The sequence below is a fragment of the Talpa europaea genome (genome assembly GCF_964194135.1).
Source record: "Talpa europaea genome assembly, chromosome: X".
Taxonomy (NCBI): Eukaryota; Metazoa; Chordata; class Mammalia; order Eulipotyphla; family Talpidae; genus Talpa; species Talpa europaea.
The window spans coordinates 50558312-50571064 of record NC_140081.1 but is presented as its reverse complement, the minus strand read 5'-3'; positions in this window follow the sequence as shown (position 1 = coordinate 50571064).

Sequence of the window (12753 nt, the reverse complement as noted above, 5' to 3'; positions counted from 1 at the left end):
GTAAGATTTGGAGACCAAGTGATGATATATCATATTTCTAATAAGATAAAGCTTTGCCTTTGCTTTATCTTATTGGGGAGGTATATAACAATATTTAAAATGCTATAAGGCATAATAGGTGTAAAATAAATTCTGTAAAACAGGACCACAGAAACTAGCCCTGTAGAATACTTGGTGCATGTGATTAAACCTACAGTTTTGCTAGGGTGATAAGATGCTTTGCTGGTTTTCTCTCAAACTGTTTTTAGGAGTTGGTGAGAATAAATTTAAATAGATTTTTTAAATATTTTATTTTATATAATTCTTACATCATTTTTCATCTTTGTACATTGTATGCATTTTCATTTTGGTTATATTCCCCATACAATTGCATCCCCCCCCTTAAATTGGATTTTGCTTGAAGAGTGAATTTATACTAATCTTTTGTTGTGATTATATACAGAAAAAAATGAAAGTTAATGAGGGCCTAGTATTCCATTTATTTAACTGTTGCTTATGAAAAAGCAAACTTTTTTTTTTTTTATAAATTTTATTGTTATATTCCCCATACAATTGCAGCCCCCCATTCTGACCCCAATCCCTCCCCTCCCGCCCCCGCCCCCCTAAAAGTGTCTCTGGTTCATAGTTTTTTGTTGATTTTGATTTTCACTTTCTTATAGTTATTCATCTTCCTGGTCCCTTATTTAAGTTTTCCAGATTCCTGCTATGAGTGAGACCATCCGGTATTTTTCTTTTTCTTTTTGGCTTATTTCGCTGAGCATGATCCCTTCCAGCGCCATCCATGTTGCAGCAAATTGCATGTGTTTATCTTTTTTGAATGCTGAGTAATATTCCATGGTATATATGTACCACATCTTCTTGATCCAGTCATCTATTTTTGGGCATTTGGGTTGTTTCCAAAGCTTAGCTATTGTAAACAGTGCTGCTATAAACATAGGGGTGCAGGTGTTCTTTGGAATTGATGTTTCTGTGTCCTTTGGGTAAATACCTAGGAGTGGAATTGCTGGGTCATATGGAAGCTCTATGTTTAGTAGGTCCAGAAATCTCCACACAGCTTTCCACAGTGGTTGGACCAGTTTGCACTCCCACCAACAGTGCAGAAGAGTTCCTTTTTCTCCACACCCTCGCCAACATTTGTTGTTGCTAGTTTTTTTAATATGTGCCATTCTCACTGGTGTAAGATGGTATCTCATGGTAGTTTTGATTTGCATTTCCCTGATGACAAGTGATGTTGAACATTTTTTCATATGCCTGTTGGCCATTTGCATTTCCTCTTCAGAGAAGTTTCTTTTAAGCTCTTCTGCCCATTTTTTGACTGGATTATTTTCTTTGTAGTTGTTGAGACTCATCAGCTCTTTGCAGATTTTTGTGATCAGTCCTTTATCATTAGTGTTGGGTGCAAAAATGTTCTCCCAGTTGGTGGGGTTTCTCTTTGTTTTTGTTATTGTCTCTTTTGCTGTGCAAAAGCTCTTTAATTTGATATAGTCCCAGCTGTTTATCTTTGCCTTCACTATCACTGCTTTGGGTGATGTGTCTGTAAAGATGTCTTTGATGTGCAAATCACGTAGTGTTTCGCCTATATTTCCTTCTATATATTTTATGGTTTCAGGTCTTATGTCTAGTTCTTTAATCCATTTTGAGTTGATTTTTGTGTATGGTGTGAGGTGGTGGTCAAGCTTCATTCTTTTGCATGTAGCGACCCAGTTTTCCCAGCACCATTTATTGAACAAACTTTCTTGAAAAAGCAAACTTTTTAATACATTTTTAAAAAGTTTTTAATTTGGTGGGCGAGCAACATGGCGGCGAGGAGACGCTGCGAGTAAGATCTCCCATTAAAAAAAGTTAATAGGGAGGAAAAGCGGCGGGTCCCAGTGAGAACTGGGACACGGAAGATAAACGGACGACTCCAGCAAACTGCCCGAAGAAGAAAGTTGCCATAAAAGAGGACGAGAAGGGAGGGAAGCGCAGAACCCTGCTCCCCTCCCCCGCCCACAAAGTTGGCACTCTCCGACCGGCAGAGAGGAGGGAAACAACAAACCAAAACGGCCAACAAGAAAAACGGACACAGCAAGTGGGACTGTGAGTGGAAAGGAACTATTTCAGCCACCACACCCCGTGAACGGGAGCTGAGGCGAACCCTGCAGGATCCCCCACGGAGGTGAGCTCCAGGCGCCATTAAAGAGAGCCCCGCCCCCCAGGAGGAGACCAGCACCGGCACACAGCCCCGCCGCCCGGTAAGCTTGTGCGGAAAGTGGCGCGGATCCGGACCGGATCGCAGCTGCCCAGGTCCCCGCGCCTGCGACCTAGGCTTGCGGGGAGACGGCGGAGGCCCTCCCTGAGTGAGCAGGAACAAGGCACCCAGGCAGGGGAGCGGGATTCAAAAGGCGCCATTCCCGCGCCACTGATCTGGGCTACAGCCCGCGTCCTGGAACTGAGGGCTTTGGAACTGAGACCCGGGGCACGAAATTAGGGGCGTGGGTTCCCCACGACGGTGGGGCACAAGGCAGACACAGCACCCCAAAGCCGCTGAGGTGTACCCTACCATCCCTGCTCTGCTCCCTGTCCCACGGGGTGGAAAATCAGCTCCCCAAGGGCTCTAGGAGAGATCTCTGGCGCCACCTAGCGACTTGACCCCAGCACAGGCTACTGAAGGAGCTAGTGGCCAGCTGGGGAGTTAGCCCACACCGGGCCCCTTCCGAACAAGTAGTCTGAGCCCACAGGGAGAGCGAGCACCCACAGCCTGGGCAGACCAGGCGCGCAGAAGAGTGTGCCTGAGACCAGACGCGCAGGGAGTGTGTCCCACATCACCATTTTAGAACAGGGACATTTCTTCAGTAAAAACTACCTGCAGAAGGCTTCCTCAGGAGCCAGAGGTGAGCGGGGGAAGTTCGCCCACGCCAGACCCCCTCTGGCCTGCAGTCCAAGCCCAGAGGGGAGCAGGAACCCACCGCCGGGGCAGACCAGGCGCACAGGGGAGTGTGTCCCCACATCGGCATTTTAGAACAGGGACCTTTCTCCAGTAAAGGCTGCTTGAAACTGACAGATGACTCCTGGAAGAACCAGAGGGGAACAGAGAAGCCCACCCAAGATGCCGGCCAGTCCCAACAACACAGTGTCCCAACGCATACGGCAAATTAGAAAACAGACAGTAGGGAGGAGAAGAACCACACGCAACCTAGCAACTCTCCAGAGAAAAAGCACACCACAAAAAGAAAGCCAGCCCCCAGATTGCAAAGACAATAACTTGGAAGAATTTCTGAGCCTTCCAAAAAGAGAATTTAAAATTGCCGTGATTAAAAAACTGACAGAAGTCATAAAGGAAAACAATGATAAGGGAAAAATAATCAACGATCAGAAGAATGCAATTGAGTCCCTAGAGAGGGAAAACAATGGTCAGAAGAAAGAAATTGAGTCCCTAAAGAGGGAAGTAAAAGAAATGCAGGAGATCAAAGAATTAATGGAAGAACTAAAGAATTCTGGGAAAAGCAATGAAAGCAGAATAGATGAAATGGAAGAACGAATAAGTAATCTTGAAGACACAGAAATAAAAAGAACCAAAACAGAAAAGGAAAGAGAAGTACGAAGGAAAAAGAACGAAGAAAGACTTCGGGAACTATCTGACTCCATGAGGAAAGGAAATATAAGAGTTATAGGAATACCAGAAGGAGAGGAGAGAGATGTAGGAACAGAGAAAATATTCAAAGAGATAATTGAAGAGAACTTCCCAAATGTGAAGAAGGAGCTGAAAATTGATATACAAGAAGGAAGAAGAACACCAAACTTCCACGACGAAAGGAAAAATACAGCAAGACATATAATAGTAAAGCTCCCAAGAATCCAGGACAAGGAAAAAATAATGAAGCTGGCAAGAGGGAAGAAACAGATAACATTCAAAGGAAAACCAATCAGGCTGACATCAGACTTCTCCGAAGAAACACTACGGGCAAGGAGAGAGTGGAGGGACATCGTCAACAGACTCCAAGAAAACAGATGCCAACCAAGAATACTCTATCCCGCAAAGCTCTCCTTCCTCTTTGAAGAAAGAATATGGACCTTCCCAGACAAACAGAAACTCCGGAATTTCATTGCAACTAAACCCCCACTCCAAAAAATACTACAAGGAGTCCTAAAGCCAGAACCTCAGACCGACGAATAACAATGAAAGAAGGCCAAAAAAAAAAGTTATTAAAAGAATAAATAAATAAAATCAAAGGAAAGACAAACACAATGGCAAATACAGATGTTAACATATCAATATTAACTCTAAATGTAAATGGACTAAACTCTTCAATAAAAAGACACAGAGTTGCAGCCTGGATTAAGAAACAAAACCCAACCTTTTGCTGTCTCCAGGAAACACATTTAGCTACAAAAGATAAAAATAGGCTCAAAGTTAAAGGATGGAAAACAATCCTACAAGCAAATGGACCAAAAAAGAAAGCAGGAACAGCTATACTTATATCAGATAAAACAGATTTCAAACTCAAAAAGATAAAAAGAGACCCCAATGGTCACTACATTATGATCAAGGGGACAATACTTCAAGAAGAAATAACACTCATTAACATATACTCACCAAACGAAGGAGCACCAAAATATATCAGACAACTGTTGTCCTCTCTGAAAACAGACATCAGAGAAAACACATACGTAGTGGGAGACTTCAACACACCACTATCAACAATGGATAGATCAACAAGACAAAAAATAAGTAAAGAAACCAAAGCTCTAAATAAGGACCTAGAGCAATTAGGCTTAACAGACATCTATAGAACACTAAACCCCAAAAAAACGGAGTACACATTTTTCTCAAGCGCACACGGATCATTCTCCAGGATCGATCACATACTGGGGCACAAGACAAACATCAACAGATACACCAAGATTGAAATCATATCAACCATCTTTTCTGACCATGAAGGCATCAAACTAGAAATAAACCATAAAAAGAAGGCAAGGAACTTTCCTACCTCATGGAGATTAAAAACCACACTACTGGAAGACCATTGGACTAATGAGGAGATCAAAGAAGAAATTAAAAATTTTTTTGAATTGAACGACAAGGAGGACACTAATATCCTAAATGTATGGGATGCAGCAAAAGCAGTAATAAGAGGAAAATATATAGCAATAGAAGCTCACATCAAGAAACAAGAAAGAACGCAAAGAAACAACCTAATCTCGAAGCTCAAAGATCTAGAAAAAGAACAACAAAAAAACCCCAAAACCAGTAGAAGAAAAGAAATAATAAAAACCAAAGCAGAAATAAATGAAATTGAAACTAAAAAAACAATCCAAAAGATCAATGAAACCAAGAGCTGGTTCTTTGAAAAAATCAATAAAATAGACAAACCCCTAGCCAGGCTCACAAAGGAAAAAAGGGAGAAAGCACAAATAAACAGGATCATCAATGAAAGAGGAGAAATCACAACGGACACAGCAGAAATCAAAAGAATAATCAGTAACTACTATGAACAGTTATATGGAAACAAGTTTAACAATCTAGAGGAGATGGACAAATTCCTACAACTCTACAATCACCCAAAGCTAGATAAAGAAGAAATAGAACACCTAAACAGACCAATTACAATTAGCGAAATTGAAATGGTAATAAAAAACCTCCCCAAAAACAAAAGCCCAGGACCTGATGGATTTACAAATGAATTCTACCAAACATTCAGAGACGAATTAGTGCCTATCCTTCACAAACTCTTCCAAAAAATTGAGAAGGAAGGGACAATACCAAACACGTTTTATGAAGCCAACATTACACTAATACCAAAACCGAACAAGGACAACACAAAAAAGGAAAACTACAGGCCAATCTCCCTAATGAACACTGATGCAAAAATCCTCAATAAAATTTTAGCTATCAGAATCCAACAATGTATCCATAAGATAATTCACCACAACCAAGTTGGATTCATTCCAGGGGCACAAGGATGGTTTAACATCCGAAAATCAATCAACGTTATCCAACACATCAACAAACAGAAATATAAAAACCATATGATAATATCAATAGATGCTGAGAAAGCTTTCGACAAAGTGCAACACCTATTCATGATAAAAGCCCTTGAAATTCTGGGGATACAAGGAACATACCTAAACATCATAAAGGCCATCTATGACAAGCCAACAGCCAGTATCATTCTCAATGGTGAAAAGCTGAAAGCAATTCCATTAAGATCTGGAACAAGACAAGGATGTCCACTCTCACCATTGCTTTTCAATATAATACTGGAAGTCCTAGCCAGGGCAATAAGACAAGAGAAAGACATCCAAGGAATCCAAATAGGAAAAGAAGAAGTCAAACTATCACTATTTGCAGACGATATGATATTATACATAGAGAACCCCAAAAACTCCACAGAAAAGCTAATTCAACTCATCAATCAGTTCAGTAAAGTGGCAGGATACAAAATCAACACGCAAAAGTCAGTAGCCTTCCTATACACAAACAATAAATCTGAAGAAGAAGAAATCAAAACGACAATCCCTTTTGTTATTGAAACAAAAAAAATCAAATATTTGGGAATAAATCTAACAAAAGGGGTAAAGGACCTATACAAAGAAAACTATAAAACACTGTTAAAAGAAATAGAAGAAGACACAAAGAAATGGAGAGACATCCCCTGCTCATGGATTGGAAGAATAAACATTATTAAAATGGCCATCCTACCAAAAGCAATATACAGATTCAATGCTATTCCAATCAAAATTTCAATGTCATTCTTCAAAGAAATAGAACAATTATTGATGAAATTCATATGGAATCACCAAAAACCCCGAATAGCCAAAGCTCTCCTGAAAAAAAAAGAAGGGAATGGAGGCATCAGACTCCCAGACTTCAAACTATACTACAAAGCCATAATCATCAAAACTGCATGGTATTGGAACAAGAACAGACATACAGACCAATGGAATCGAATAGAAAATCCAGAAATAAACCCACAGATTTATGGTCAACTAATCTTTGACAAAGGAGCAAAGAATATGCATTGGAGCAAAGAAAGTTTGTTCAATAAATGGTGCTGGGAAAACTGGGTCGCTACATGCAAAAGAATGAAGCTTGACCACCACCTCACACCATACACAAAAATCAACTCAAAATGGATTAAAGAACTAGACATAAGACCTGAAACCATAAAATATATAGAAGGAAATATAGGTGAAACACTACGTGATTTGCACATCAAAGACATCTTTACAGACACATCACCCAAAGCAGTGATAGTGAAGGCAAAGATAAACAGCTGGGACTATATCAAATTAAAGAGCTTTCGCACAGCAAAAGAGACAATAACAAAAACAAAGAGAAACCCCACCAACTGGGAGAACATTTTTGCACACAACACTAATGATAAAGGACTGATAACAAAAATCTGCAAAGAGCTGATGAGACTCAACAACAACAAAGAAAATAATCCAGTCAAAAAATGGGCAGAAGAGCTTAAAAGAAACTTCTCTGAAGAGGAAATGCAAATGGCCAACAGGCATATGAAAAAATGTTCAACATCACTTGTCATCAGGGAAATGCAAATCAAAACTACCATGAGATACCATCTTACACCAGTGAGAATGGCACATATTAAAAAAACTAGCAACAACAAATGTTGGCGAGGGTGTGGAGAAAAAGGAACTCTTCTGCACTGTTGGTGGGAGTGCAAACTGGTCCAACCACTGTGGAAAGCTGTATGGAGATTTCTGGACCTACTAAACATAGAGCTTCCATATGATCCAGCAATTCCACTCCTAGGTATTTACCCAAAGGACACAGAAACATCAATTCCAAAGAACACCTGCACCCCTATGTTTATAGCAGCACTGTTTACAATAGCTAAGCTTTGGAAACAACCCAAATGCCCAAAAATAGATGACTGGATCAAGAAGATGTGGTCCATATATACCATGGAATATTACTCAGCATTCAAAAAAGATAAACACATGCAATTTGCAGCAACATGGATGGCGCTGGAAGGGATCATGCTCAGCGAAATAAGCCAAAAAGAAAAAGAAAAATACCGGATGGTCTCACTCATAGCAGTAATCTAGAAAACTTAAATAAGGGACCAGGAAAATGAATAACTATAAGAAAGTGAAAATCAAAATCAACAAAAAACTATGAACCAGAGACACTTTTAGGGGGGCGGGGGTGGGAGGGGAGGGATTGGGGTCAGAATGGGGGGGCTGCAATTGTATGGGGAATATAACAATAAAATTAAAAAAAAAAATAAAATAAATAAATAAATATTATATATAATAATAAAAAATAAAAAATAAAAAAAAGTTTTTAATTTATTTTTTTTGTTTTGTTTTGTTTTCTTTTTTAAATAATAAATTTTATTTTTATATTCCCTATACATTTGCAACCCCCCCTTTCTGATCCCAATCCCTCCCCTCCCGCCCCCACCCCCCCAAAAGTGTCTCTGCTTCATAGTTTTTTTGTTGATTTTGATTTTCACTTTCTTATAGTTATTCATTTTCCTGGTCCCTTATTTAAGTTTTCTAGATTCCTGCTATGAGTGAGACCATCCGGTATTTTTCTTTTTCTTTTTGGCTTATTTCGCTGAGCATGATCCCTTCCAGCGCCATCCATGTTGCTGCAAATTGCATGTGCTTATCTTTTTTGAATGCTGAGTAATATTCCATGGTGTATATGTACCACATCTTCTTGATCCAGTCATCTATTTTTGGGCATTTGGGCTGTTTCCAAAGCTTAGCTATTGTAAACAGTGCTGCTATAAACATAGGGGTGCAGGTGTTCTTTGGAATTGATGTTTCTGTGTCCTTTGGGTATATACCTAGGAGTGCAATTGCTGGATCATATGGAAGCTCTGTTTAGTAGGTCCAGAAATCTCCACACAGCTCTCCATAGTGGTTGGACCAGTTTGCACTCCCACCAACAGTGCAGGAGAGTTCCTTTTTCTCCACACCCTCGCCAACATTTGTTGTTGCTAGTTTTTTTAATATGTGCCATTCTCACTGGTGTAAGATGGTATGTCATGGTAGTTTTGATTTGCATTTCCCTGATTACAAGTGATGTTGACCATTTTTTCATATGCCTGTTGGCCATTTGCATTTCCTCTTCAGAGAAGTTTCTTTTTAGCTCTTCTGCCCATTTGTTAACTGGATTATTTTCTTTGTTGTTGTTGAGTCTCATCAGCTCTTTACAGATTTTTGTGATCAGTCCTTTATCATTAGTGTTGGGTGCAAAAATGTTCTCCCAGTTGGTGGGGTTTCTCTTTGGTTTTGTTACTGTCTCTTTTGCTGTGCAGAAGCTCTTTAATTTGATGTAGTCCCAGGTGTTGATCTTTGCCTTCACTATCACTGCTTTGGGTGATGTGTCTGTAAAGATGTCTTTGATGTGCAAATCACGTAGTGTTTCACCTATATTTCCTTCTATATATTTTATGGTTTCAGGTCTTATGTCTAGTTCTTTAATCCATTTTGAGTTGATTTTCGTGTATGGTGTGAGGTGTGGTCAAGCTTCATTCTTTTGCATGTAGCGACCCAGTTTTCCCAGCACCATTTATTGAACAAACTTTCTTTGCTCCAATGCATAGTCTTTGCTCCTTTGTCAAAGATTAGTTGACCATAGATCTGTGGATTTATTTCTGGATTTTCTACTCGATTCCATTGGTCTGTATGTCTGTTCTTGTTCCAATACCATGCAGTTTTGATTATTATGGCTTTGTAGTATAGTTTGAAGTCTGGGAGTGTGATGCCTCCATTCCCTTCTTTTTTTTTTCAGGAGAGCTTTGGCTATTCGGGATTTTTTGTGATTCCATATGAATTTCATCAATAATTGTTCTATTTCTTTGAAGAATGACATTGAAATTTTGATTGGAATAGCATTGAATCTGTAGATTGCTTTTGGTAGGATGGCCATTTTAATAATGTTTATTCTTCCAATCCATGAGCAGGGGATGTCTTTCCATTTCTTTGTGTCTTCTTCTATTTCTTTTAACAGTGTTTTATAGTTTTCTTTGTATAGGTCCTTTACCTCTTTTGTTAGATTTATTCCCAAATATTTGATTTTTTTCATTTCAATAATAGAAGGGATGGTTTTTTTTATTTCTTCTTCTTCAGATTTATTGTTTGTGTATAGGAAGGCTACTGACTCTTGCATGTTGATTTTGTATCCTGACACTTTACTGAACTGATTGATTAGTTGAATTATTTTTTGTTTTATGTATTTTTTGCATCATTCTTCATTTTTGTACAAGGTATGCATTTTCATCTCGGTTATAGTCCCCGTGTAATTCCCACCACCCATTCACCCATGAACTATCACCATGGTCCCTTGTGCTCTTTCCTTGTTTTGATCCTACTCCCTTCTCCCCCACTGCAGAATGTCTCCGGTTTATAGTTGCCTGTTGATTTTACTTTATTAAAATTACTTTTAGAAAAAAACAAACTTTAAAAGCCACCATTCTTAGAATTGAGTAAACCTGTCTTATAAATGAAATATCCTGGTTAACTTAAACAAATTTATCTCCACAGTGCCATTGAAGTCACAGGTAGTAAAGGCTTCTGATTTAATCCCATGACTCCAAAGAATATGTAGAATCCAGAATTTTGTGCAAAGTGGTCATTAATGGTATTTAAACTGGTGGAAATGGAAAACCGAAAAGGAAATTATTATCCTTAATGCCATGGTTGGGAAACCAATAACCATCAGATATATTTCAAATGTGAAGATAAAAAATTTACATCCACTTTGATCAAAATTTTGAATACTTTACCTTTCATCTAATTTTTATCTAGTTTGCCACACCCCTAAGAACCTGAAATATGGTTGGCTTTATTTAGAAGTAGACTGTTCACTCCGATCAGCCTTACAAGACATCTTGGGTCAACTCATATCATCCGCTCCCAGAAGGCTATTAAGAAAAGTCATGTAATAGATGTAGGTGTCAACACAAGTATGCCATTTCTAATCTAACCATTATTGCATGCAGTTATTTTTCTTGTCCCTGGTCAAACTATCCTCAAAAATCCTTACTATTCCACAAACTTGCTAGGCCATCAGCTGCCCACTTTAACATTACACATACTACCATAATTTGTTGAATTAATTATTTATATCATGTCTTCCAGTAGACCAGGCTTCTAATTCCAGGGTGAATTCGAGTGTGTTGGAAATTGCCCTAATCCTTATGAAATCTGAGTTTGCTGATTTAAGAATAGTAAATTTCAAAATGTAATTGCTGTTGTTCTTGAGCCAACTTTTCTATTTAGATATCTTAAAAGGTCTAGTTAAATTTTTTCAAGAAAACCTGTAGGCTCAAAACTTCTTGAGGCCTAAATTCCACTCAGATCTTAAACCATATATTTCCATTATGTGTAGAGGTTGTTTGAGTAAAGGAATGTCTATTAAACCAAAAACAAACCAAAAAATGGGACCTTAAAACAGGTGCTGTCTAAGGATCAAGTTATAAAGTTTCTGGTGTCTTCCTGCTGCCTTATAACTATATGAATATCTCATTTCTCACAAGGCCTTCCTCCTCAAGTTCTCTAGGCTCCTAGTCCCTTCTTACTCCTGCTTCCCAGTAGCTATCTGAGCTTGGGGCAGAAAATTTGGGAATATGTGTGCAAACATATTCATACTATTCAGACACCAGTTACAAGTTAACTTAGAGAAGGACCATGTAAACCACTCTAGTTATCACCAAAGAGATTTTAATGTAGTTGTTTCTGTGTAATAAAAGTGTTCCATATCTGATTATTGCTTTGACCTCCTAGCCAATTTTCAGCTTAATGGTTATGAATTTTGGAGCAATAGAGTTGTCAAGAAAGTTAGCAGGAATTACCAAACAGGAGCCTCTGGTCATTCCTGTGATGGAGCACAGAATGTTACAGAGGTGCTATGAAATCCAGCAAATAATAAAAGATGTTGGCAGTGAGACTGAAATGGTGGGAATGAAGGTGTAGTTTTCTTTCTGCATCTTTATGTCATTTTACAATTTCCAGTGAAATCAACATCACATATAATGCATTTAAAATTTTCAATAGGGCCTCCCCTGGTGGCGCAGTGGTTGTGAGCTGGGCTGCGAAGCTGCCTGCAGCCTCTGCAGTGCCGGTTCAATCCCGGCCACCGGCGAGGATCCCATATGGCACACAGACCTCTCCTGCCATGCCCACTGCTCCCCTCAGCAGTGTATTTCATTGGTCTGCCTGTTCTGTTCCCCGCTCTGGCTCTGGTGAATTCTCTCACCCTCCCATGCTTCTGACTGTACTCCATGCTTGTATAAATAAATAAATCTTTTTTAAAAATAAATAAATAAATAAAATTTTCAATAAAGAAAATATGAAAAAAGGGGAAAAAATGAAAAGAATTTTGAAAAAGGAGAGTGTTGTTTTAAAAACAATACAAAGAAGAAAAAGGAAAATGAAGAAAGGAGAAACAATTGAAAGCTAACAGAGGAAAGAAATTAGGTGGGGTAAAATAATAGAAAATTGAAATGAAAAAGGAAACACATAAAATAAAGACGTGCAGGAAGCTATTTTTAAAAGTTAAATAAATGGAGGAAAAAGGGGGGGGGGCATGTGAAAGGAACATGAGAACACACCTGAAAGAATGTCCAAAGCTGGAGCAATTAGAGCAAAAAAAAAAAAAAAAAAGTAAGGCAATATTGGATTCCAAATCATTTATTTGGATACTTGCCCCTCTCCTCGCCCCCCCCCAGGAGATAAAGCTTAATATATCTAGGAGAAGGCTGGGCTTAACGACTCATAACAAACCAATTT